The 26063-nt window shown below is 32.7% G+C and overlaps 1 protein-coding gene across 2 annotated transcripts in view; it reads left to right on the top strand.

The window, feature by feature from the left end:
- Positions 1-26063, top strand: part of PCDH15 (protocadherin related 15) — a 1489951-nt gene that overhangs the window by 579782 nt on the left and 884106 nt on the right. For both annotated transcript variants that reach the window (XM_076010005.1, XM_076010003.1), the window contains one exon: positions 16274-16324. The gene's annotated coding sequence lies outside the window, so the exon portion shown is untranslated. The remainder of the gene's footprint in view (positions 1-16273; positions 16325-26063) is intronic.

Genomic DNA, 26063 nt, shown 5'->3' with positions numbered 1-26063 from the left:
AAATATAGACTAGATGAACTATCATTATCCAATCCATCATCATTAAAAGTACAGAAGTCATTTCTTCTATTATTCTAATGTATGGGTTTCCAGAGTATGCTTGATTATTTCTGGTGATAAGTATTTTACAGATTCATAAGACAGACAATCTATTGCTGAGCATGTCTGTTGAAATGTTTCCTCCTTATAGTTAGCTAAAATTTACTGCAAAGTATCAAACTCTCCCGTAAGCTGACACAAAGTAAATTGTTTTTCTTTTTGACAATATTACAGAGTTTTTACTTCATTCATGTCACAAGTTTGTACATTATTCCATTCACCAACCTAAGTATTCCCAATGCTTTAATAATCAGTTATATTATATTATCAAAATAAAAGGTCTTAAAGATAAGTTACTAGTCTCACAGAAGATAAACAGTGATTTGTTGATATTTATACACTCTGACAGTAAAAGGGCTAAGACCAGAACCTAGGTTAACAATAGGTTTAACAATAAGTTTACTGCAAACAACTTTAACAATAGGTTAACTGCAAAAAAAAAAAAAAAAAGGCAGTGCTTTGATAATTCTAGAATTGCTGGGCTTGGTTGATGGCCCGTTAATATGAGTGTTGAAGCTCGCAAGATTCTCTTGGATTTTCTTTTGTGGGGGCAAAATGGCTGTTGCAGATTCTACCATTATATCAACATTTCAGAGAAAAGAGTAGGAAGGAGAAAACATCATAGTTATTTAATGCAAACAAGGGCTCATTCAGGAATCCCACAAAAGACTTTCACTTACTTATTTTGACTGAAAAATGGAGTTATAGAGTGGATTATTGGTCATTCTACCTGTAATGTATGCCATGGGTATCATAGACATGATCTTAAATCTTAGACATAGATCTTAGACATGAACTATGTTTATGACAGCATTCTGTTTAATTCATTCCTTATTTTCATGATCCAAAATGATAAGCATCCTGGCCATTCTTTTATGTACATAATGCTTATTAGCAATAATAATTATAATAAGTAATTGAACAATTTGGTATATCGTGTGATTATTTTGTATTATTTGATGAACATGCCTCTGTATGGCTTATCTAAATGACTTGGTTTGGCCAGTGATACGGAGTCAAAGGTGACATATGCCATATCCAAGGAAGCATCATAAGATTCCACTTTTGCTTTTTTTCTCTGCTATAAGAATGGCATATCACAGATAAGGACTGCTCCTTTAGCTTGATCCATGTGTAAAGACAACAGGTGGAGAAGAGTAGCATCAATTAACAAATGACGTGAATGACAAGTAAATCTTTGTTGTCATAAACCACTGAGATTTGAAGGGTTTTAGTTACTCCAACAAAATCTAGGAAAATCTTCCTATTCTATGAATATCTCAATAGATGCTTCATGTAGATTATTTAAAGTTATCTTCAGCACAGACCTATCAAGTAGGCTCAGTTATTGTCATCTCTCAAAGAAGGACTGAGGCTTAGAGAGGTTTAATACATTCCTTAATGTCTACAGTTGGAAAACTAAGAGACAGGGTTAAAATATCCATAATGAGACCCACTATTCCAGATATGTTGTGAGTATTAGAAAGTTCCATGGAAAATGAGCAACTTTAATCTTCATTTGTATATAATAATAGAAAATCTCAGATCAGATTGCACTTTTTAAACACATGATTGGCTCAGATGGGGATAAAATAAAACTTTTCTGCTCTTTTGGATATAAATAATTTCAAGTAGCGGCATCCCTGCAAAATAAATGAAGCAATCAGTATCTTCAAATTAGATGACATGAATCTCCATAATTGTACCACATGGATTTTCTAAAATATTTCATTATAAATGTTGAATTTTTTTGCTCTGAAAGCTATTATTTCTTTCAATCTATTTTATAGCCAGAAGATGAGCAGATAAAGATTTAGTAGAAATTTTTGATACTATATTCACCCCTGTATCTATCAACAAGAGGAACGTTAACACACAGTACACCTTCTAAGAAAAGCATAATTTTCTTGTAATTGCTCATCTTGTTGGATGTCTCAAATGTGCTACTGCAATGGCCCATTGTTGTAGAACTAATTCAAACTTGAACACATTTTTATGTAAATCAAATGTGATACTCTATGTTCTGGAAGGCTTCTTAGATAGGTAGAATGTTTCAAAGTTTCTGAATATACTCCTAACTGTGATTAGTGGGGAAAAAAAGGAAATATAAATGCTTTAGACAGAGAGCTGACATTGACCATGTGCTATGTAATGTTTCTTTTTTTTTTTTTCACTACTTAATTTAGGGTTGCTGTGAACAGCATGGGGCCCTCACTGCCTCAGTTTTCTCCATTAATTTATGGTACTTGAATATAAAACTATTATAAAAGATAGAGAGACACATTCTTTGTTTCCAATAATTTGCAATTTTTTCCACCCAGATTCTACCCCAGAGCAATGTGATTATAGAGTTGTCTTATTGAGATAGTCAATTTAAGGATGATTAAATGCAGGGAATAATTATAAGCAGGATTCATTAGACAAAATTAAGACAGGACCCATAATAAATTTTACCCTTGAACAGCATTTGGCTTTCTGGACTATTTATATGGATCTTTAATCAGCAAATCTTTTTCCCCAAATGCTTAATTAGATAATAGGACTTTCTAGTAGTGGATACAACTGAGATCATTCAACAGCAAACTAATAAATCCTTTATAGATTAGGAATCTTGTCAAACATAGGATGAGTCTCTCTTGTCAATATCTCTATTCATCTGGCCTGCATTCTTTGTCAGCATACACATATGCTCTTTCTTTGTCTTTCTGTCTCTCTGTCTTTGTCTCTGTCTCTCTGTCTCTGTGTCTTTATGTCTATTTCCCTCTCTCTCTCTTACACACACACACACAACCAAACACACCACCATGCCAAAGTAAAATAAGACAAAACTCGTGACAGAGTATAGATCAGTTTCAAATGTTGCATAATGTCCATGAAGAACTTAAGAACTCAATTTATTCAAATAAAAAGAAAGAAATAATGTGTAGACAGGCAGACTAAGATGGTAGACTAAAGTTAGGTTAAGTTTACCAGTATAACAAATCACTTCACTTTATTTTTTATGTATTAGAGAATTGTCTAGTTGAATTAATCTCCTCAAATGGGTCAATTTTTTAATGATAATAATGGGCAAACATTTTTCTGTGCTCTAAACTTTATATATATTTACTACTTTTATAAACAATAATTCTATTTTTAATAATACATAAAAGTCCCTTTATAAAACTATATAAACATTTTTAACTTCATATCACTGATGCGTACTTCACCAAATTAGAATTCTTTTGACAATATTTATACATATTAGGTTGTCGGTGTCTGATCTTTCTGTTTTTTGGATGTGAGCGTTTATTGCTATTAGTTTTCCTCTCAGATATACTTTTGCTGGATCCCACAGGTTTTGGTAAGATGTGGCTCCATTGTCGTTTTGTTCCATGAAATTTTTGATTTCCCTCTGAATTTCTTCCTTGACCCAATAATTGTTCAACAGTAGATTGTTTAGTTTCCATGACTTAATGATGTGGTATGTATTTCTGTTAGAATTGAACTCTAATTTTATACCACTATGGTCAGAGAAGACACGTGGTATTATTTTTATTTTCTTGATTTTTTTGAGATCTGCTTTGCGGCCTAATATGTGATCAATTTTGGAGAATGATCCATGGGCTGCTGAGAAGAATGTAAATTCAACTTTATTTGGGGAATGTTCTGTGTAGATCTGTCAGACCGTTTTGGTCAATAGCTTTGTTTAGGTCCCTTATTTCTTTACTTAATTTCTGTTTGGAGGATCTATCTAGTTCGTTTAGTGGTGTATTAAAGTCCCCTGCTACTATGGCAATATTGTTTAAAGTGGTATTTAGCTCAGACAAGGTTTGCTTTATGTAGTTGGGTGCTCCTGCATTGGGAGCATAAATATTAAAAATTGTTAGATTTTCTTGTTGGATCTTTCCTTTCACCATTATAAAGTGGCCATCTTTATCCTTTTTTACTTTTGTTAGTTTAAATCTAATGTTGTCCCTGAATAATATATCAACTCCTGCTTTCTTTTGACTTCCATTTGTCTGGATGATAGTTTTCCATCCCTTGATCTTCAGCCGGGCAAGTCTTTATGGCTTAGATGTGTTTCCTGTAGACAGCAAATACTAGGCTTGTGGAATTAGGATAAAACTCTTTAAAATGTTGTTCCTACACAATGATGCTCACTATATCATGGCAGACAAAACAGGAAATCAAAAGAAAATAAATGAAAATGAAAAGAAACTAATGTTATTAAAACCTAGAGTTAACACATCAAGTGCTTTCCAATTCCTACACTAACAGAAGTAATACTACTAATAGTAATAACAATAATAAACATTGTTTGCTGTAGTTAAAGGACAATTGATGATTAGCAGAACAAAATCTGACAAAATTTAGAAAAAAAGTGTTTTAATTAAACTCATTGCTTTTAAATATTGAGATTAAGATATTAGAAAATATTTCACTGTATCTTTTTTCTAGGTACTAGTCTCTTTTTCAGCTATCATTTATTGTATTTGAGTTACTAATATGTTTTTTATATTTATCATGTGGATTTATTTTTGTGGATTATTGGCTTACCGACATTCTTCCCTCAAGATACTTTTCCTAATCTTTTTTGAGACCTCACTTACTAAATTTACTGAAGCCTTCTTCAGGCTTCAGCTACTGAGATGTATTCTTGCTTTATCTTATTTCTCTGGAGCCATTTTTCTTAAGTATTTACTTTTCTCTGACTCCAAAATTCATCAGTTCACTGGAGTTCTATCCTTGATCGCTTATGTTTAGTTTTAATACCTCAAAATATTGTGGACTGGATTATTTTTGTTCTGTGACTCTACCTTTTTCCATAAGAAAATGCACAGATCCAAGCATAGAATATTGGGGGTGCAATTGTGAGAGGTAGTGAGAGGAGGGAAGAGTTAAGTTTTTCTCACTAGAGGAAGCAATAGCTGATATCTCATGGTAAATGTCCCTATAGTTGCAGAATATCATAACCATTGTTGTGTTTTCTTTCCTATACCCACATGTTCCCTGTGTTCTAATTTCTATTATTATTCTCTTTCTTTCTTGACCTTCCTCTAATTGGCTAGTAAACTTAAGATGATATAATGAAAAGAATGAATAGGATTTATAATAACCCGTACAATTCACTTCTGGCTGGTCTAATTATTATGTGAGTCAGAACAGTACCCTGGTTCAAGCTGTGTGGTGCTTGTTAAGTTAGTTAAACTATATTTTTCTATGCCTCATTTTTTTCCACCTGAAAAATGAGAATATAAATTATAGCTACCTCACAATTTTGTAGAGATTTTTAAACTCATATCTGATAACTCTAATATTTTTATCTCTTCTGGCTCTCTCTCCACTGTTAGTATTTTCTCTAAGGAGAGTAGAGTAAGAAAGTTCTGCTATCATCCTTTGAACTTGTATATCCAGCCATATCTCGTCTTTTCAATTATATCCAAAAAGTCAATCTGTTTCTTACATCAGTATCATTTTAGGATTTTGATAACCTATAACAAAAATTAGCCCTAACTGATACAAGATCAACTGAGGTTTAACTCATGAAAGAAGATATCTCTCTCCCCAAAAGTAATCATGGTGAGAAATGAGTTCCTTTTATGAAATCTGAGCTTAAATAGTGAAACTGTATCTGAAGACCTGTGTGATCCGCCTTAAAATGGAGCTGCCAGAAAAACTAAAGAGTCACAAATTCTTGATAATTAGGTACTAAAACAGATGTTTTACTTCATCATTTCTAGATTAATTATTTTCATTTCGTGCCTCTCAGCCATTCTTATTCTGTCACTTGAGCATTAATGCCAGCTTCAACATGTTCTCTTCTTTCTTATTACTGCGATTCTCCCTGTAATAAATCTGGTACCCACTGACCCATCCCGAATACTCCTGTCTATGAAGGTTGGTGAACCCTGATCGCATAATGTAGTCCCATTTATTACTGAAAACCAACCTCCAAGGATCATGTTTCTTCTGTTACTGGTTTATTATTTATTTGTTCATTATTTATTCAATCAATAGTAGTTCATTTATTCAATACATATTTAATAAAAGCTTGTTCTTTTTCATACTCTATTCTGGATACTGAGGATAAAATCAGAAAAAAAAAAGATGACATAGCATCTATTAAAAAGGGACTTTTAGCAAAATGAAGGGATCAATAAATTTTCATTGGGGTTAGATGATCTGATGAAGCTAAATATTTAATATAAAGAAAACAAAAGATACTTATATTACCATTTTCTCCTGACCTTCAGGATTAGAGTAAATGAAAAGTAAATTGAGTCTCTTGCTTAGGAAGATATAACACTCCCGACCTGGTGCAGGGAAGACTGTACTCTGATGACAGAAGCAAGTATTGGTGGTATCTCTGCAGCCTTTGGATCCTTGCAGAGTCCTGAGTTTGCCTTCTCCCACAGAGGAGAAATAATTCTGTCAGAGAATTCCAGAAATGTAATAGCAGACTTCTCCAGAAAGAAGGTTCAGGGCCTTTGATGTCTTTGGTCTACCTTGGGGTTGTCCAGCCTTTCATTGAGAATACCCAGTTTTCATAGGGCATGATGTATCTCTCACCAATTCTTTAAATTATGACATTAGGAGTATAAAACTTATTGTAGCATAAAAAGTAATTGTGCCTAAATCATATTATTGCAATATCACAAATATGCATCATTGGTTTATTACTGTGCTTATATATATAACCAAATTTGAGGGACAATTTTGGGGAACAAAGAAATTAAATTTCATATTTTCTTAGAGTATTAAATCCACAGAAGTGAGTGTTCCCAAGGAAAATTAACAATAATAGCAACAATAATATTAAGGGTTCATGTGAACAAATAGCAGAGACCAAGAGAGCAGACAGTGAAAGCACAAATAAAGAATTTAAATAAATACTGAGTCCAATATTTGAAGTCTTCATTACATGACATTGCATTATGGAGGTAATAATTGCTAAAGGTAAAAATGTTGTAGTATTTGAAGGGGGGTATAGTATATGTGGAGGAAGATTTATTTTCTCAGTCATTTTCTTCTCAATATATTTTAGAGAATAAAGAAAAAGGAAGAAAAACATGTATAATTATACTTAGTGAAAATCAGAGATTTCCAGAGTTACTGTTAGAAACATATCTGGAATGTATTTATTGTGTTATATATATATATTTATTATTCCAATTAATTTGTTTTCTTGTTGGTAATTACATCCTCCTTCCTCAGAGAAAAAATGTGCATTTGAAGTATAGTTGAGTAGTCAATGACCTATCAACTAACACTCACAGTGAAAGAATCATCTCTTTCCTTTTCTCTGTAACTTTTGTCATGAAAAGGAATGAGAGTGATGTTGCACCTGTAAAAAGCAGAGAAGGAAAGGCTACATGGTCCCCTGTAGATCCATTAGGTTTGTGGACTCAGATATTTCAATTGTACTCATTTTTATGTACTTCGTATTTTCCAGACAATGTGCCAGGTTCTGAGGAGACTAGGATTATGAGGGCCTGCCTTGTGCATGTTAGGACCTAAGAATCTTATGAGGAAACAGATTTTATTATAACTTGCTGCATAATTTACTAGTAATATAAGCTAGAGTCTATGCTGCTTCAGAGATGGAGGGACTGATGGTGGGATTTTGAATATTTCTCAGCATGCCCCATAACATAATATTCAACATAAAATCGTCAATTACTATGTACTTAGCTGTCTGACATTATATATCAGGGTATACCTTTACAAATCAATGCCCTTTATCTTTTGTAGTTCCAAAAACGTTTTTCACTCTATCTCTCCTCCAGATTATTTTCCAAACAAATTAATAAGGAGGTGTTGGAAGAAAGTCACCTCTGAGGATCAGTTAAGAGCCTAGCACTGTGCTACATATTCTACATATCTAATGCAATTTTCATGCAAATCTGGGAGTCTTAATTCTGAAATTAGAAAAAAATTTGAAATCCTTGATTTCTATTTAATCTACATAAGTATGCATTTATATAGGCATTTTTAAAAATTTACTTTAACTTGATCTTGGTAAAATCACTAGCAATTACAGAATAGAAATATATTTTAATTGTCAGTTTAAATTAAACTAGAAAAGAAACAAAAAATCTAATCAATTTCTGCCATCTTTAGGCAGGGTTGTATTTTAAAGTGCATGTTGAGAGAGAATAATTATTTGTGTCCTCTATTGTTGATTATCCTCATGCAGACTTTCAATGATGTGGATAATATTTTGGTACTATTTAATTACATATTGGACATTGGATTCGCTTTGCTACCTGGAAAATTCCTGAACCATCAGCTTTTTATGTCTTTCCCTTGTTGCTCGGGGAATATCAGGTTTAGTTCTTAGGCAGTTCAGTGACAGAAGAAAGCTCACTCTGACCTTAGGGTAAGAGGGTTTTGCTTCTTTTTTCTTTTGTCTTTATAGAGACTTCCCTCTGTGCAAACCTTTAGATTGTACATTGTTAGCAGATGTGAGACCAAATGGGATTAACCAATTTAGCTTAATCTGAGTATATTTAGAAAGTAAATCTGAGCATATTTAGAAAGTAAATTGGTTAATCTGTGGCATTAAAAGTGCTTTATTACATTCAAGATGGAATGTTAAGAAGAAACAAATTCTATGTTCATGATACACAACATAGAGATGGAACAGTTTTGTATGACTCAGAGATCTCCACCCCTGTTCCTCCCATAGGGAAGAATTGAGCCTCATATTGATATTGAAAAGACAACCCTATCCAGCTTTCTAGGGATTATAGCAATGCTCTCTTTCATGACCTAGTTTCCTTGAAAAGCCATGCCTTCTCAGGCTTAGGAGCCTGTCCTAGGAGCTGGTATATCTTACATTGTTTTTAAGTGATATAACATTGTCTAAACAATTGCAAAGCTTCAGAAATGATCAGGAAATCAGTTAACTTGTTGCATTAGAAATGAAGAAAAATATGGAAAAATTCATAGATGCATGATTTTATTGCTTTGACAGCATGTCTGGAAACAGCGTTAGCTACATTCATCTCATAATTTATCAAATGAATTTATTGGATATACTAAGATTTATGTATTTCAATGAAAGGAATACAATGTTGTTTGTATGGGTATATGATGATAAAATAATGGCTTAAAGAATTTAATGACTTAAATAAAGCCTGTGTTCCAAGTTTGACATTATATTTTTAAATGTTTGTTGGGGAAAATTGGAAAAGAAAGGCCTTTGATCTTGTTCTTCTATTTCAGTATCAAAATCTTTAAAATGTGGCACTGTACAACTGAGACAAAACTTAGATTTTGAGGCTAGATCTTTGCTCTACCATCTACGTATTAGGTGTCGGACCTGGGACAACTTCTGTGAACATTGGTTTTCTCATAAGGGTTTGAAAGTGTGATAGTAATTTTTGCTTTATAGTGTAGTTGTGTGGTCAAAGCCAAAATAGGTAATAAGAAGTGCCCCATGTGTTACAAATGCTCAATAACCAAAAGCTAAACTTAAAATATAATTTTTTATCTTTCATATTTTATCCTCAATATTTTGTATTTTTTTTTCTTTATATCCACTCTCTTACCTTGTCTCCACACTTTACCTCTTGCCCTAGAAAATGAGAGATGATACCTGAAAGGGCACATGGAAATTGATCATAGCTAAGAAAGTGGAGCATACTGATGTTTGTTCACTTTTCTGATTGGTAGTTTATTTTTAGTTTTTCCTTATTTCAAGGCACGTAAGTGTCATCGTCCACTTTGATAGAGAAAGATGACAAACCCCTCTCTTAATATTTCTATGCATTATGTCATTATATAAATATATAACTGTAAATATATTTTAACAAAAGCTATAATTAAAATAGTTATGAAACTATTTTGCCTTCTTTGTAGACTTTGTTTCAACCAGAGATTTAAAAAACAAACATATAATTTATTCTAAACCAGGTTACTTAGGAGGGAAAAATATTTAGAATATACATAAGTAAATTTATGATGGCCACAATCAAACATACAAATTGCATTAACTATCATCTTCTCTGCTTATATTTAGATGGAATATAAAATTCTATTGAATGTATTGTTTAAAGTGCAACTTTATATAACTGGGCAGAAATCACTTAGTTTAGTGTTTCTTCCCACCTTAAAATTTAAGGTTAACATTTACATTTAAAATATAGTAATAAGAATAAAATAACATTATATTTCCATAGAAGAATAGCTAGTAATTTTACAAAGCTCAAGTTAAAAATAAGAGAGGGAAAACCCCCCAAGGGACAAGGACTTCTACTTTTGCTTTTTCATCTTTGTTGAATTTCAGAGCATGAATTTATGTCCTTGACATATATCAAATTCAATAAAAGCAATAAACTGAGGACATCAATATCTTGTTAAAAGAAATAGAACAACATCATAATTAAAACCAGGCAAAACATATGCCTAAAAAAAGACAGTTATTATTTGTGTCATAATAGTAATAATATGTCATTGGCTAGCGTGCACTCAGAATAAATGTCTCTGCTGTTAACAATTATACACCTTGGCCTGGCAGCCTGTTGTTTTATTAGTGTTGTGGGGGCGACCAAGCTCTTCATATTCTCCTGACAGATGAACTCTACCGTTTAAATAACTGCTGATAGGCTGCCATAAAATAAAGAGGTACACAATGTTGTGTTAATGTAAAGTTGACTTTATACAAAATCTCTATTATTTCTTGTTTTTATTTTTCAAATTTTGTTTTTGTTTTTGCAATAACAATATGATATGGGGCTTATACAGAGAAACACTCTAAGCAGGGGGACAGTGGGGGAGACAAAGTGATCATCATGTTCTTAGCTATTATACTATGGAAGTCTGAATGGTCTTCCAAATAAATTTGATAGGTTTTTCTTAACTCGCAATTTTTTTTAAAAAGTAGTTTCAATTTACTGTAGAAGAAATGAGTAATGTTTTGCTACCACTATTTCGAACACTTGGAATAATATAAAATTTGACATTTTACTTTCAGAAGAGCCACACATTCAGTTGTTTAGTGATATAGCCACCTTCCACCCAAGATACACTGTAGTGGTCATATTATTGCGGCGGCACCCCTTCTTTTTTCACACTGATGCTTCCTTCTCCTTCATACCATCCACCAACATCTCTATGATGGACACTTTTTTCTGCATTTGAGTAAGGAAAGGGCAGTGAAAGTACTCATAAATATCTGGCCAACTAGAGCAGCAGTCCCCAAGCATCTTGGCACCAAAGACTGATTTCATGGAAGAAAATTTTTCCACAGACCAGGGGTGGGAGATGGTTTTGTACAAGTTCACATAAGGCGCACACAACCTAGATCCCTTGCATGCACAGTTTCCAATAGGATTCATGCTCCTATTAGAATCTAATGCCGCTGCTGATCTGACAGGAGGCGGAGCTACGGGGAGTGGCTGTAAATACGGATGAAGCTTTGCTGTCTGGCCAGCTATTCGCCTCCTGCTGTGCAGCCTGGTTCCTAACTAGTCATGGGCCAGTCCAGTTCTTGGCCCAGGGATTGGGGACCACAGAACTAGAGAACAAAGTATAATTTGAAGGATAAGAGAAAAAAGATGCTATTTGTTAAATGGACTAGGTTCTGTATTATGTTTTGCAATGATAATCCCACAATTATGGAAAGAGGAACCTGTAACTCAAGAGATGAAGCAGCTTACCTAAGTGCACAAAACCCAGTGACTGCATAAAGTGAAACACAAAATTGCACATCTATGGTTGTATTTAAAGCTCACGCTCTTCCCTGTCCTCTCTTCAATTATGGAAATAAATAGATAAAAAGAAAGTGCAGCCAAGGCACAGGCATTCAATGAATTTATACATCATGAGCAAATTACAACTGTTTTTCTGAATGGGGAACTATGGTTCTCTAGACATGGCATTTGATACCTTACTACAGAAATGCCATATCTCTTGGTTTGTGTTGTCATTGTATTAACTCCTTCAAATAGGATAACAAGATCTATATCTACATTTTCTCTTACCCTATATGATGAAGTCTGAATGTAGGTTTGAAGTTTATTGATTAAGTACAACAGCTCAATATCAAGATATAAAACATAATCCCTTCCTAGGATATAAATGAGAGGCTTTTTTATTTGTTACATTAAACCATTATTGGTGAATTTGCAGCTTTGATTTCTTGAGCTTTATGAAGAATGTGCACCATAATTCAAATATTAAAAATATTTGAATTGGATCTTAAGTATAAAAATTTTGTAAATTTTATGAATAATATTTATATTGAATATCTTCAAATGCATAATTATAAAATGATGAGAAGAAATTAATCTCTAGTCCATCTTCATTAAGTTCCTAAATGTTTTATATAATTTATTCCTAGAACTTTTGATAAATAACTATAAATATTTCACTCTTGCCCAAATTGATTCATTAAATAAGGTGATAGACATGTTAACTATATATTTGAACAAACATTATCAAGAAATTTTAAGTGAGATTTTCCTATAGAAGTAATGGATTGTGTTTTCAATCATATCAGGACTTCAAAAGAGCATCTATGTATGTGCCAGGTAAATTACATTCAGGAGATATTGGGGAAAATGACATTTATTTAAAGAGGGAATAAATATCTAAGATTATGTGGTCATAAAATAAATACATATATCAATTGCTGAATAGTAAGGGAATACTATATTTTAAATTACATTCTTAATTATTGGCATATGTATTACCACTAGATGAAGGAATTATCTTTTTCTTATAAACACAAAAATCTCCATTAAAAAGCTGTATTAAAGATATTTCATTGAGACTTGTTGCTGGTTGAAGAGGTTGTGTAATAAAATTTTACCAAACAAACAATTCAAAAAACCGTCAGCCTTAATGCACTTGCTTCGTTCTATTTTGATATCTTCTTGGGGGTTGATACCACAAGATCTAGAGCACGAATGGTATCTTAGTGCTGCGATTCCCAACCTCTGGGCCGTGGACCTGTATTGGTCTGTGGCCTGTTAGGAAAGGGGCCCCACGGCGGGAGACGAGCTAGTGAAGTTTCACCTGTATTTACAGCCGCTCCCCATCGCTCGCATCACCACCTGAACTCCACCTCCTGTCAGATCAGCAGCAGCATTAGATTCTCATAAGAGCATGAACCCTACTGTAAATTGCACATGGGATGGATCTAGGTTGCACACTCCTAGAATCTAATGCCTGATGATCTGAGGTGGAGCTGAGGCGGTGATGCTAATGCTGAGGAATGGCTACAAATGTAATAAATGTAATGTGCTTGAATCATCCCCAAACAACCCCTCAACCCTGGTCTATGGAAAAATTGTTTTTCATGAAACTGGTCCCTGGTGCCAAAAAGGTTGGTGACTGCTATCTTAGTAGATGCCATAATCTAATGCTATGTCTTTCAATAATTAATCCCTAATGCAACCAGAAAGTTACATGGTGACAATACCATCCTAATTCCATAATTACAAGTTAAAGAGAAGTGATTTTTAGTAGCTTGACTTGGTTATTCTGAAACCAAAATATTCTGAGAGAGGAACTTTTTACTGTGTTGGGACTGAGACATAAGCTAAACCACATTAGGTGAATTGCCACATTATTCTCCCATTGAGTAGTGAAACTGATAATCAGAGCTCAGAGCAACTTATCGTTGCCATTTTATCCATCACTATATGCGCACTTTTGTTAAAGCAAATTGGGATGTATCTTGGTGATGTGTTTGCGTTTAAAAAAAAAAAAAGTGACAGCAATGCTTTTAAGGTCAAAGGCATTCTTGAAGAAATCTGCAGAATACAAAGTACCCATTTACTTTCTGTTTAAAAGTAATGGACTCTTGCTCTGTAAACCTATCTTGCCCTTCCTCAATAAACTTCATTTCATGCGTGCAAAAAAAAAAAAAAAGCAATGGAAAATGCAAACATGTTTAACTTTTATCATTAATTTGGTTAGCGCCTGAACTAAAAGCTAACAAACTTTATCATAAACTTTAGGTACAATAGACAAAGATTATTTAAACTTTGTTTAACTCTCCTTCTGGCACACCGTATTCAATATTGCAAGTTGTAGCCACCCTACTCAAAACTCCCTTTCCCTACTCTGACCATTTCCCCCCCTAAAAAATTATCACCTTCTCATATTACATATGATTTATTTGTTTATGTTTGTTGTACATATATGTACAACATGTACATGTGTATATGTTTTTGGGGGGAGATTGCTACATTGTAAGTGCCAAAGTAAAAGATTTATAAATTTGTTTACTGACATATTCCAGGAGCCTAGAAAATTGCCAGATACACCGACTATATAGTGATCAATAAATATATGTTAAATAAACAAGATCTTTAAAATATTAGCAAAAAAAAAAAAAAACCCAACAAATCTCTTTTGGGTATTTTAAAATTTATAATTAATTGCATATGCAGGTAAAATTAAATATTAAGTAACAATTTAGAAATGTTCCAGGAGGGCTTTGACTAATGTCTTTTTCTTAAAGAAAAAACATTTTATTGAGGTATACACAGCAGATTTTAAGCAACTCTATTTGCTAAACATACTCTAATTTGTCTATTTTCAACCAAATACATATTTGAGAAATATGACACTTCTTTTCTAAAACCTTATAAAAGGAAAACAAGATATTAAGTTGTCTTTAATCATGGAGTAAAACAATTCTTGTGGTAGATTTACTAACTTATAAAGCCATTGTTCTCGATTACTTAGTAGCAGTTGAAGAACAAGGATAGCAACATTGAATTGCAGGTAAACATTTATTTTCATTTTCTTGTGATAGACAAATTTCAAAATATTAAGACAAAAATTTTAAATGTTTAAAATATCTTAAATACATGCAATTTTAGCGTTACATCTTTGCATCATCTTAATGTATCAGGATATTAACTTAGATTCACTGTATATTCATCTCATTTTCACAAATAAATATTCAAAGTCCAGCAAGTAAATTATTTATAGAAATTTCAGACAGCTGAATTTCTTTTAATGTAATAATAATTTTTTAAAATAAATAGTTCCTTTTATGATAGGTTCTAATTCCAGTCCAGTTATAAATATGCAGCATGACCTTGAACAAGACACCATCTTTCAGGGCATCATTTTATACGCCTAAAAATATGGAGTTCATTCTCCATCATCTCCAAATTCTTCCTCTTCTATCATTGTGTGCCTATATCTCTTCTTATTTCACCATATATTATTTTATTTTTATGTTAAGAGACTTAGTGTTAAGAAATATATTTGGATCCTCCCTTTTAATTTACCATTCTTATATTTTTAGAAGTGAACATGTTATACTGAAGCTATGATTAGAATTAGAATCTCTTCTACTATACATTATCAATATATTAAGGACAGAAAATATTTCTGTGCTCTTTTCATTGAGACTATCTTTTAAAAAGAAAATGCTTTTATGTCTATCAGAAGTCTGACTTGTTCTATATACTGACCTAGGTGTTTAATGGATAAAAAATGATATAATGGATTATGTCCTTATCTCATTTACTGATAGAAGTGAAAGTTGCTAAAAACTTGACAAATATGAAGACAATAAAATGTTAATATCATCCTAGATGATAGCTTAGTTATCTTCTCCCAAATATTATCTTAGCTATCTTCTCTAACAGCCAACATAATAAATTGTATTTTTTTAAGATGTGAAAAATAACCCTAAACAAATTGTTAATCTATCAATTATTTTAACCAAAACTTTATTTTGATCTTCTCCAAAAGATTGCAGTGTGTATATTACTCTGGAATTTCTTCATGAATGAACATATTAAATTTATGTAGAGAAAAGGGATATTTTTCTGTAAACTATTTTATTACTCAAGTGTAACCATCATACATATTCTGGTGTATTTATTGCCCAGTTCTAATTAAAACATTTGGTTTATCAAATCTAACCACAATATACCTTATGCCTTATATTCTCTGTATTCCTTCTGCAGTTTGAAGAATCACTTTCCAAAATGATCTAGTATCTGGATGTAAATTTTGTTAGTACACAATTTAATCAGAAATAATACATTTTTAATAGTACACATACATAATTATATTTGTTTCTGTCTGTAAGAACTCATAGGGTAATTTAAAAATATATCAATAGCAGAAATTATAAACTGTTATCATTATATCACTGGTGTTCCAGTTCAAATTTGAAAATTCCTTTGACTCAATCACTTCTTTTTATTTGCAGGAATTTGTATTGTCATGTTTCTGAATTCTACTCCTAAGACCTACATATAAGGTATGATATGCTTTATTTTATATTTAACCATACATTTAAAGCCTTACATCAACAGTTTAATAACTAACAGTTGTGTCTCATAAAGAAAAATCATGAGTGAATTGTTGAGTTTGGGATCCAAGTTGTAACTTTCATCTCTATGTTGCAATTACTTTGTGATTGTTCTTTAATTTTATTGAAAACCTTCTTGTATGGAAATGTCTACTATTTACTGGTTTACTCAATTACAATATCAACTGTTTGCAGCAGAATAAAAATGTTTGATTAACTTAATTTGTTTGCTATCCAACAAAGACTTTCTTGCCAAAACATTATGTGGCAACTGTCATGCAGCAATTGATACACAGAAAGTTACTCACACAGAAACATTTGTCCAAATCTAAGAACCACAGGAACAGGATCATAAAGAAGTATAAATTTATTACTTTTAATAAAAAGATACATTCTAAAATCTGGGTATGGATTATGTTAAGAGACTGAAAGGGTCCATATATACACACAGGCACATAAATATATATATATACATATATATATAGCTTTATTCTCAATATATAATCATTTGAGTCATGAAAAAATAACTAATATTAAATTAAATTTAGATATTACCTGAGACTATAAATTAATAGTAGAAATATTATTTTATTACTTTGTGTATTTTGGGGAAAATGTATCTAACAATAAAAGCATTTTGATATGCAAATCCACTTATTCCTGTCTCTTTTTTCCCTGAAGTAACTCATCGTACCAATGTTCTTCTGCCTGAGTGTGTGTTAAAAGGAAGGAAAAAAGGCATAAAGGGCAGAAATGTTGAAATCTGAAAAGTAAATGTCAATCTTCAAGGCCCAAGCTTTTAGGAAAGTTGAATGACAGGAAACGTTGTTTTGAAAGGTCTTATTGGAGTGACTTAGGGTTCAAATTGCAATTAAAACTTCAATTCAAGAAGCTGAGTTTTTTTGTTTTGTTTTGCTTTTTGTTTTGCCAGAAAAAGTAGTTGCTTTTTAGTCTAGGAAATACATTAAGGAACAAGCATTGCAGTTCATTATTTTAGTCATGTTTTCATTTTTAGGTTCTCAACAGAACTTTCAGAAAAATCAACAGCTGGGTAGAAGATTTTGGAATATTTTCAATCTTTATATTTCTCAGCTATTTCTTCTCTGGTTTTGGAAAGAGGCAAAATTGGATGTGAATGCTTTATGATTATACTTCTAAATGCACAATTCTAATTAAACATAATAAAATAACCTCTAAAGTTAAATGAAAAATAACTGATTTGCATTTAGGTTCAATTGTTCCATTGTTTTGTTTCCTTAAAAAAATACCCTTAGATACCCTTAGATATTTTTCAATTAATTTATAATCAATGATCACATAAATTTTAGAAGAAAAGTAGAGTAATATGTGTGGTTAAAGAAATCCCTTCACTGATTTAGCTTGTCTTTTCTAGTAATATATACCTCAAAATAATAAAAAATAAATATCCCTCTTACTCTTAAAATAATTAATAACAAAATAGAAAGACATCTTGTAATAAAAAAAATCCCAAATCAACCAATATAAAGTTTTGTAGAGAAAATTTCTTGCCTACTTTAGGAATGTTATTATTTGGCATAATATAGTTAAATTATTAAAATATATTAATAATAATGCAAACAATGCAAAGGATCAAAAGCCTCTTCTCTAAGATGTTATTCAGGGAAGAGTAGTTGTAAAAGTACAGTAGTGGTGGCCAGGCACGGTGGCTCACGCCTGCAATCCTAGCTCTCTGGAAAGCCAAGGCGAGAAGATCACTCAAGGTCAGGAGTTCAAAACCAGCTCTGAGCAAGAGCAAGACCCTGTCTCTACTAAAAATAGAAAGAAATTAATTGGCCAACTAAAAATATATAGAAAAAATTAGCCGGGCATGGTGGCACATGCCTGTAGTCCCAGCTACTCGGGAGGCTAAGGTAGGAGGATCACTTGAGCCCAGGAGTCTGAGGTTGCTGTGAGCTAGGCTGACACCATGGCACTCTAGCCAGGGTGACAGAGTGAGACTCTGTCTCAAACAAAACAAAACAAAACAACCACAAAAGCACAGTAGTGTTGAAATAATTTACTCAAATATTGAACTCATCCCTTGTTTTTGAGGTCTTTGTGTGTACAATGAAGGCTCACCCAGAGTCATATCAAGAATTGCTATGACTTTTAAAACTCTTCTACCTGTGTGTGTAGACCAATCTTCCCACTGTCTGAGTAGCTGTGCGGTATGAATAATCAGTAGAAGTATAATCAGTGAAGCAGTACATCTAGGATTTCTTATAGATGGGCCCTTTGTTATCGACTTTTAGGAGAAGAAAAAGAAATTATGAATATCCACAACCCAAATGATCAGTATGTGCCATTGCTCTACTCTTGTCAGGATAAAATAAAGATATGCTGTGCTTACTTTTACTGTTCATTCTAAGAAGCTGTCCTCGTGTATTTATTTTTATGTATGCCCAAGTATAAAAGATAAAGGAATGCACATGATGCTTTTTTATCTGAATTTTTATTCTTGATTTTGCTGTCAGAGTGATGAATATGTATAGATAGTCACATTGCAAGAGAACTTCTGAGAGTGATGGAGATAAGAAAATACTTAGTATTCTCAGTAGCAGATAAATGAAAGGGAAATCTGTTGGTTACATTTGGTATTCAGTTCTTTTAATCAGTGCTTGTAAGGCAGGCTTACAGGGCTTTTTAGAATATTTAACATTCACTACCTCTTACATGCAAGCCCAAAGGGCATTAACCAAGCAAAAGATGCTTACTTTGGCAAATTCCATCTCTCTCATTTTTGTAATACTTCCTTATAAACAGCCTTTCTTCATTCAGGTATCAATTTTACTTCAATATGGACCTTGGTTTCTTTCTAGTTGTCCATAGGGATAACTGGATTTTTAACACAAAAATAAAAATCACGTTTATTAACCTGTTAGTTACAGATACAGACAATCAAATATCAGATATTTGAACTCCAGAATGTTCTGATTTGAAGTTCAAATTTCAGGTCAATCTGAATTACTGCTTGATTTCATATCTCTTTTTTCTTGTATTATATCCCCTACCCCTAAATCTGGCTAGCCCATACTGCCTTTGCATTGACTTAAGTTGTTCATTAAAAAACTTCTGCATTCCTCTCTGTGACCATCACGTAAGGCCTACATCAAATCTGACTCTTATAAATTCTTCCCTACACATTATATAGCCTTGCTAACCTGCAGTATTTTTAATCTATATTATGTACACTTTACAAATAACTACACATTATAAACCTCTTATCTTCTAATTGTACTGAACAATGTATTATTTCATAAATGCACTTCATATGCATTCATTTTGTATTGTGTCAGTGTGGTCTCTCCAGCTACAAGGCAAGTTTCTGCTGGGATGGGCCATGTTTCCATGAAAAGGGAGAGATGAAATGAAAATGCTTCTAAATCCAAATGATAAAAATGGCCATGTTATATGTATCTGCTTAGCAAAAGCAGTTGTCAAGAAATCAACTGATAATTTATTATAGAAAGTGTTTTAAGAATAACAAAGAGGTTTGAAACTGTATAAATGCTGCCTTTATTTATTTTATTTATTTATTTTATTTTAGCGTATTATGAGGGTACAAGTGTTAAGGTTACATATATTGCCCATGCCCCCCCTCCCCCCTTGAGTAAGAGCTTCAAGTGTGTCCATCCCCCAAACTTTGCACATCTTACTCGTTGTGGTTGTGTATACCCATCCCTTCCTCCCCTCTCCCACCCTTCCAATACACAATAAATGTTACTCATGTATGTCCACTTAGGTGTTGATCCGTTAATACCAATTTGCTGGTGAGTACATGTGGTGCTGGTTTTTCCATTCTTGAAATACTTCACTTACTAGAATGGGTTCCAGCTGTATCCAGGAATATACAAGAGGTGCCAAATCACCATTGTTTCTTAAAGCTGAGTAGTACTCCATGGTATACATTTACCACATTTTATTAATCCACTCATGAATTGATGGGCACTTGGGTTGTTTCCACAGCTTTGTTATTGTGAATTGTGCTGCTATAAACATTCAAGTGCAGGTGTCTTTTTCATAAAGTGACTTTTGATCTTTCATATCACAAGAAAGTAACTCATTTAGAATTTTTTAACTGGTTTTCTTCTCCACACAGTTATACCATAAGAATTTGTCAACAACAAGCTCTAACTTCACTGCTTGTTTGGAGCTGTTTTCATATTTGGAAATTCCATAACATTTTTAACTGTTGTAAATACAGGTTATTATATTATATATAATCTAGAAAATGTTTACTCTTTATTTTGCAAAATGAAGAATAAGGAATGTTTACCTACCCAATTCTTCCTTAGTATTTGTTAATTTAATCTGAGATTAAAATTTAATTATTAAGTTTTATTTTTTTAAGTAATTTTTATAAACTTTTAAACAGAAATCACACACAGACACACACACAGACACACACACACACACACACACACACACACACACACACACACACTAACCAAAACAAGTTTTCCTGTTCAAGGAAAAGTTACTTAATTTAATTTAATGTCTTTACATCATCAGCGAGGATACTGGGATAGAAATTAGGGAAAAGAGTACTGACCTCACACAAATGACTTACAGATTAAATATATTATTAATATTATACCTAGAGAGTTTAACAAAATGGCACTTAGTAAATGCTTAATGAATAGATTCAATTAATAGTAATCATAAAAGTACTGATTGTTAAATTTCTCATTTTCAATGCATTTTTATACATATTTTCTAATTTTTTAAAAAATATTCGAGTATTATCTTTTTTGATTTTCATGTGTATTATTTAGAAAAGATACTTTTTATTTTATTTTCTGGGCCCTTGTATATTCAAAATGTCTTTCTACTATGAGCACATATAAATAACATATTTGCCGGAATAAAATTTTTAAGCTGAAACTTTATTCTTTGACAAGATTTTTAGGTGGTTGTCTAATATTCCAGTGTTTAACAATCTAGATAGTTTGGAATCAAACTAATTCTATTTGGGCGATTTTCCCTCTCAATCTTCTGTATTTCTTTATCATTAACATTTGAAAATTCAGGAGGAGAAGTCTTGTGTAACATTTCTCATTAAGATTGTGTGGAAACTTAATTTTTAAAATGATCTTTAAATTGAGGAAAAATATCTTCTAGAATTATTTTGGTTTTCTTTTTTCATTCTGAATCTATCCTGTTCTCTCTCTCTCTTTTTTTTTTAATTTTCCTAACTCATAGATGGAATATTCCAGACCAATCCTCCCTCCGTCTTCATCTTTTTCTTTATTTTTTTGTTTATTCTCTACCTTTTTCTTTGGATTTCTGAGAAATTTTGCACATTGTCTTCTACTTTACTACCTACTGTTTCCATTGTTTTGTCTCCATTGCTTTTTTCCATGATTTTTAACTTTAAAATCTCTTTTGCCCTTGTCACGAAATTCTTCATAAGATCACATTATCCGTATGGCTGGACCACACTAATTTACTGGAAAAATTAAACCTCAGATTCTACCCAGAAGAAAATAAAATTTCTTCTGTTTAAACTGTAAGTAATCTAATATACACCTCAGGGAGGGAAGAGAAATAAATAAATAAGCAAATTCAATTGTTTAATTAGCCCAAATTGTGCAGTATTCAGTCTCTTTTGAATTAAAAAGTTTCAGTCTTTTGGTACTACTGTTCCTTCCTCCTGCTTCTCTCACTAAAGTGATATCTGGGTGTGTATTTGTGGCAGGGGGAGGGTGTGTGATAGAAGTGTTGAATATAGTATAACTGAAAAGACCTCATGTTCATATAAAAGAAAAATGTGTGGCTCTACATATTATGCCTTCTGCCCTCTCTATTCTTTGATATGACGTTCCTTGACTCACGGGTCTTTTCATCTGAAGTCAGAATCTCTATACACTTTGTAACTGTGGCTAGGACACAGTAGTGACCTATACTTTGCTTTGTGATGAAGTCTGACTTTGAGTCCCATTGGCTGCACTGACTGAGGCACACTCTACAGCCTTCTTCAAGGTCACCTGTCCCTACTACAGAGACCCATTCTGGGCTACTCATTAGTTAAATTCTCAGCTAAGGTGATGTCTATGTCTCATCAGAACCAATGGCTGCTAAAAAAGCTAAAATTCAGAATGTCTCTCTCTGACAATAATAAGCTACCAAGTTTACTTTGATGAGGCTTCCAGAATTCTCAAGGGTGTATGAGGCCAAGAGACCATACTCTGCTTTGGGCATCACCCTCACTTATATAACTTAATCACCTCTCTAAGATTTTCTGCATGTTTTGGTCTTCTGCCTCCTTCGTTTTTCTTCTCACAAACTTTGCAGGCTGGAAAGTAAAAAGATCACACTTTTATTTCCCATCTTTTCTCTTTCTAAAATGTTTTTATTTTTATTTCACAATATTAGGCAGGTACAAATATTTTTGTTACTGGATAGCTTCTATAATGTTTTAGCCGGGCAGTAAGTGTGTCCAACACCTGAATAGTGCTCATTGTACCTGTTAGGTAAGTTTTTACCCCCACTCTCCACCCCCTTCTTGATTTTCGATGATTTTTATTTCTTTCTGTGCCCATATGTCCCCATAAATTAGTTCCAAGTTATTAGAGAGTGCACGTAGTGTTCATTTTTCCATTCTTGAGATACCTCACTTAAGATAATGGTCCTCCAGTTCCATCCAAATTGCTGCAAAAGACATTAATTCATTTATTTTTGCGATTGAGGAGTACCCCATGGTATATATAGCACATTTTGTTAATCCACTCTTGAATTGATGGGCACTGAGTTGATTCCACATCTTTGCAATTATGAATTGTGTTGCAATAAACATTCTAGTGCAGGTGATGAAAAGACTTCTTTTCCTTTGGATAGATACACAGTAATGGATTGCTAGATCAGATGGTAGGTCTACTTGTGGTTCTTTGAGGGGTCTCCATATTGTTTTCCATAGAGGTTGTACTAATTTGCAGTCCCATCAATAGTATATAAGTGTTCCTTTCTCTCTGCATCCACACCAGTATCTATTGTTTTGGGATATTTTAATAAAAGCCATTCTAACAGGGACAAGGTGATATCTCATTGTGGTTTGAATTTTCAATTTCGTGGTGATTAGTGACATTGAGCATTTTTTCATGTTTGTTGGCCATTTGCCTATCTTCTTTTGAAAAGCTTCTGTTCATGCCTTTTGCCCACTTTTTAATCGGGTTGTTTGGTTTTTTTCTTGCTGATTTGCTTGAGTTTTTGTAGATTCTGGATATTAGCCCTTTATCGGATATGTAGTTTGCATATATTTTCTCTCATTATGTAGGTTGTCTATTTGCTCCATTGATCATTTTCTTTGCTGGGCAGGGGCTTTTTAATTTAACCAAGTCCCATTTATTTATTTTTTTGTTGCTGTACTTGCCTTTGGGGTTTTAGTCATAAATTCTTTGCCTAGGCTGATATTTAGAAGAGTTTTTCCTACATTTTCATATAGATTTTTTATGGTTTCATGCTTTAGATTTAAGTCCTTTATCCATATTGATTTAATTTTTGTGAGTGGTGAGACATATGGGTCCTGTGTCATTCTTCTGCATGTGGTTATTCAACTTTCTCAGCACCATTTATTGAATAGGGCTTCTTTTCCCCAGTGTATGTTGTCTGTTTTGTCAAAGATAGGTTTGTTGCAGGTAGACAGCTTTATAACTGGGTTCTCTGTTCTGTTCTATTAGTTTATTTCTCTATTGGTCAAATGTAGAAGCTATAGTAACATGAAGGGAGATCACTAGATCTGAATCCTATAGGCTCAAATTGGGTTTATGTTAAATTAGGTGGGAAGAGCGGAAAATTTTTTCCCAATATGCTGACCTTGTTCACAAAGCTACTGACTCATCTATTAAGATCATTCATATGTTAGAAGCTAAAATTTGCCTACTTTTTTCACTCACCATTCCCTCTAAAATATATCCTAATCTTTTCCCGACAGATTGATGCTCTGAATTAACTAGAATTGATGGCCTAGTACCCAGTAGACATAAGAAAAGCTTTTAATTTACAGTTGTATTTTGAATTTGTTGAGAGTGTCAATAATGCATTTTTCAATCACCTTCTCTATATTCTGTAGTGAATGCAAGTCAAAAGAACTACTCATTTCCAATATGGGATTTGGTTCCTTTTTTCTGACATTATTTTTCATAATACTCCCACTTCTTTTCTTGACTTACTCATCTTTTTGAGCGTGACACAATATTTTCATATTAGCTCTATGTAACTAAGCAAGAGTTAAGGTGTGCTTTATTTAAGATTAAGTTCTTGCAACTGTAGCTTCTCCGAGACAGAGAACAAGTTTAGGTTCAGATGAGTTGCAAGATAAACAGCAAAGGCAAACAAAATCATAGTTTGGAAGATCCCCTGTGCCAGCCAGACCAACCACTGTGTATTCTGTATAACACTGGGAAATGAATATTTTTGATGGTGTTCCATGTGATGTGCTACACCGCACCAATCTTATTGTCTCTTGTTTTCTGTTCTTTTGTTTTTAACTTGTAAGGATCTGTGAAGGTCATCTGTGCAGTCTAAAAGAATGTCCTCTCTATAAGCTATACAGCACATGAGGCCTCCAAGCCTTCCTCTAATGTTTTTCTCATCCTCAGAATAACCAGCAAAAATCCCATGTAGTATCTGTTAAGTGCATATTGTCATCCATAGATTTAAGCACACTACTATATAGTTTTATTATTGAGTTTTTATTTTATTTCCATATATCTTTTTGTTTTGTTTTTTCTTGCCAAACTAGATGTTAAGCTCAGTAACCTATCTCACAATTCTAGAATATTTTTGAAATCCTATAAACTTAATCATACATTTTAATCAAATGTGTTTAGAGATATATCATCTTTCTTCTTTTGCCCTCTATTTGTGTAAAGCCATTATAGGTATATCTTTTTCCAGATTCAGTTAATAATGGGCAATATTATTTTTATTTTGGAATTCTTCACTAAGTATTTATAGTCACATTAAGTGCATATCATCTAAGTTTGTCAAAGTGACCTGCCCATTTCAAAGACCAGAGAGAGACCTGAGCTGTCTTTGTGCAATATCAAAGTATATGGCACATTTCTCTAAGATGTGTATTCTCTCAGTCTAAACATGATGAGTTTTTTCCCAATTTAATAAATTATTCAATAAATCATTCAATAAATAAAGGGATAAAATTATGTGACCTTTACTCACTGGTTAATCTTTCTCTAATTTTATATTAAGACATTATGAATGCCATAAAAGTTTGACTATGCAGTACTTTGCTTCCTCATATATAAATAATGTTTTGAAACTTTAGAGTTGTTCTCTCACAATAAATAAAATTGATCATTCATACCACATTCTCTTGAAAAAATAGTGAACAGTATTGACTCAATATATTTAATATATTAAAAACCTTATCTATGTAGTCCCTAATATATCCCTATCAAATCTATCAGAATTGTTTTTTATGACCTACATTATTACGGATAATATATCATCTCAGAATTTTTGGAGTCTTGGAAGGATCTCAAGTAGTCATAATATGAACCAGGGTAACTGTTCCTGCTATGAATTTATCAAGCTTCTTTCTTGGGAAAGAGAGTTAGAATGTCTTTGTCCTATCCTAATTTGGTATATCCAGATCATGGCTAATTTCCACAATTAACTATTCAAAATACTTAACAATTTACATCTGTCC

The sequence above is a fragment of the Microcebus murinus genome, chromosome 14 (assembly GCF_040939455.1).
Source record: "Microcebus murinus isolate Inina chromosome 14, M.murinus_Inina_mat1.0, whole genome shotgun sequence".
NCBI classification, from domain to species: Eukaryota; Metazoa; Chordata; class Mammalia; order Primates; family Cheirogaleidae; genus Microcebus; species Microcebus murinus.
This window is presented reverse-complemented; position numbering and strand designations above follow the sequence as displayed.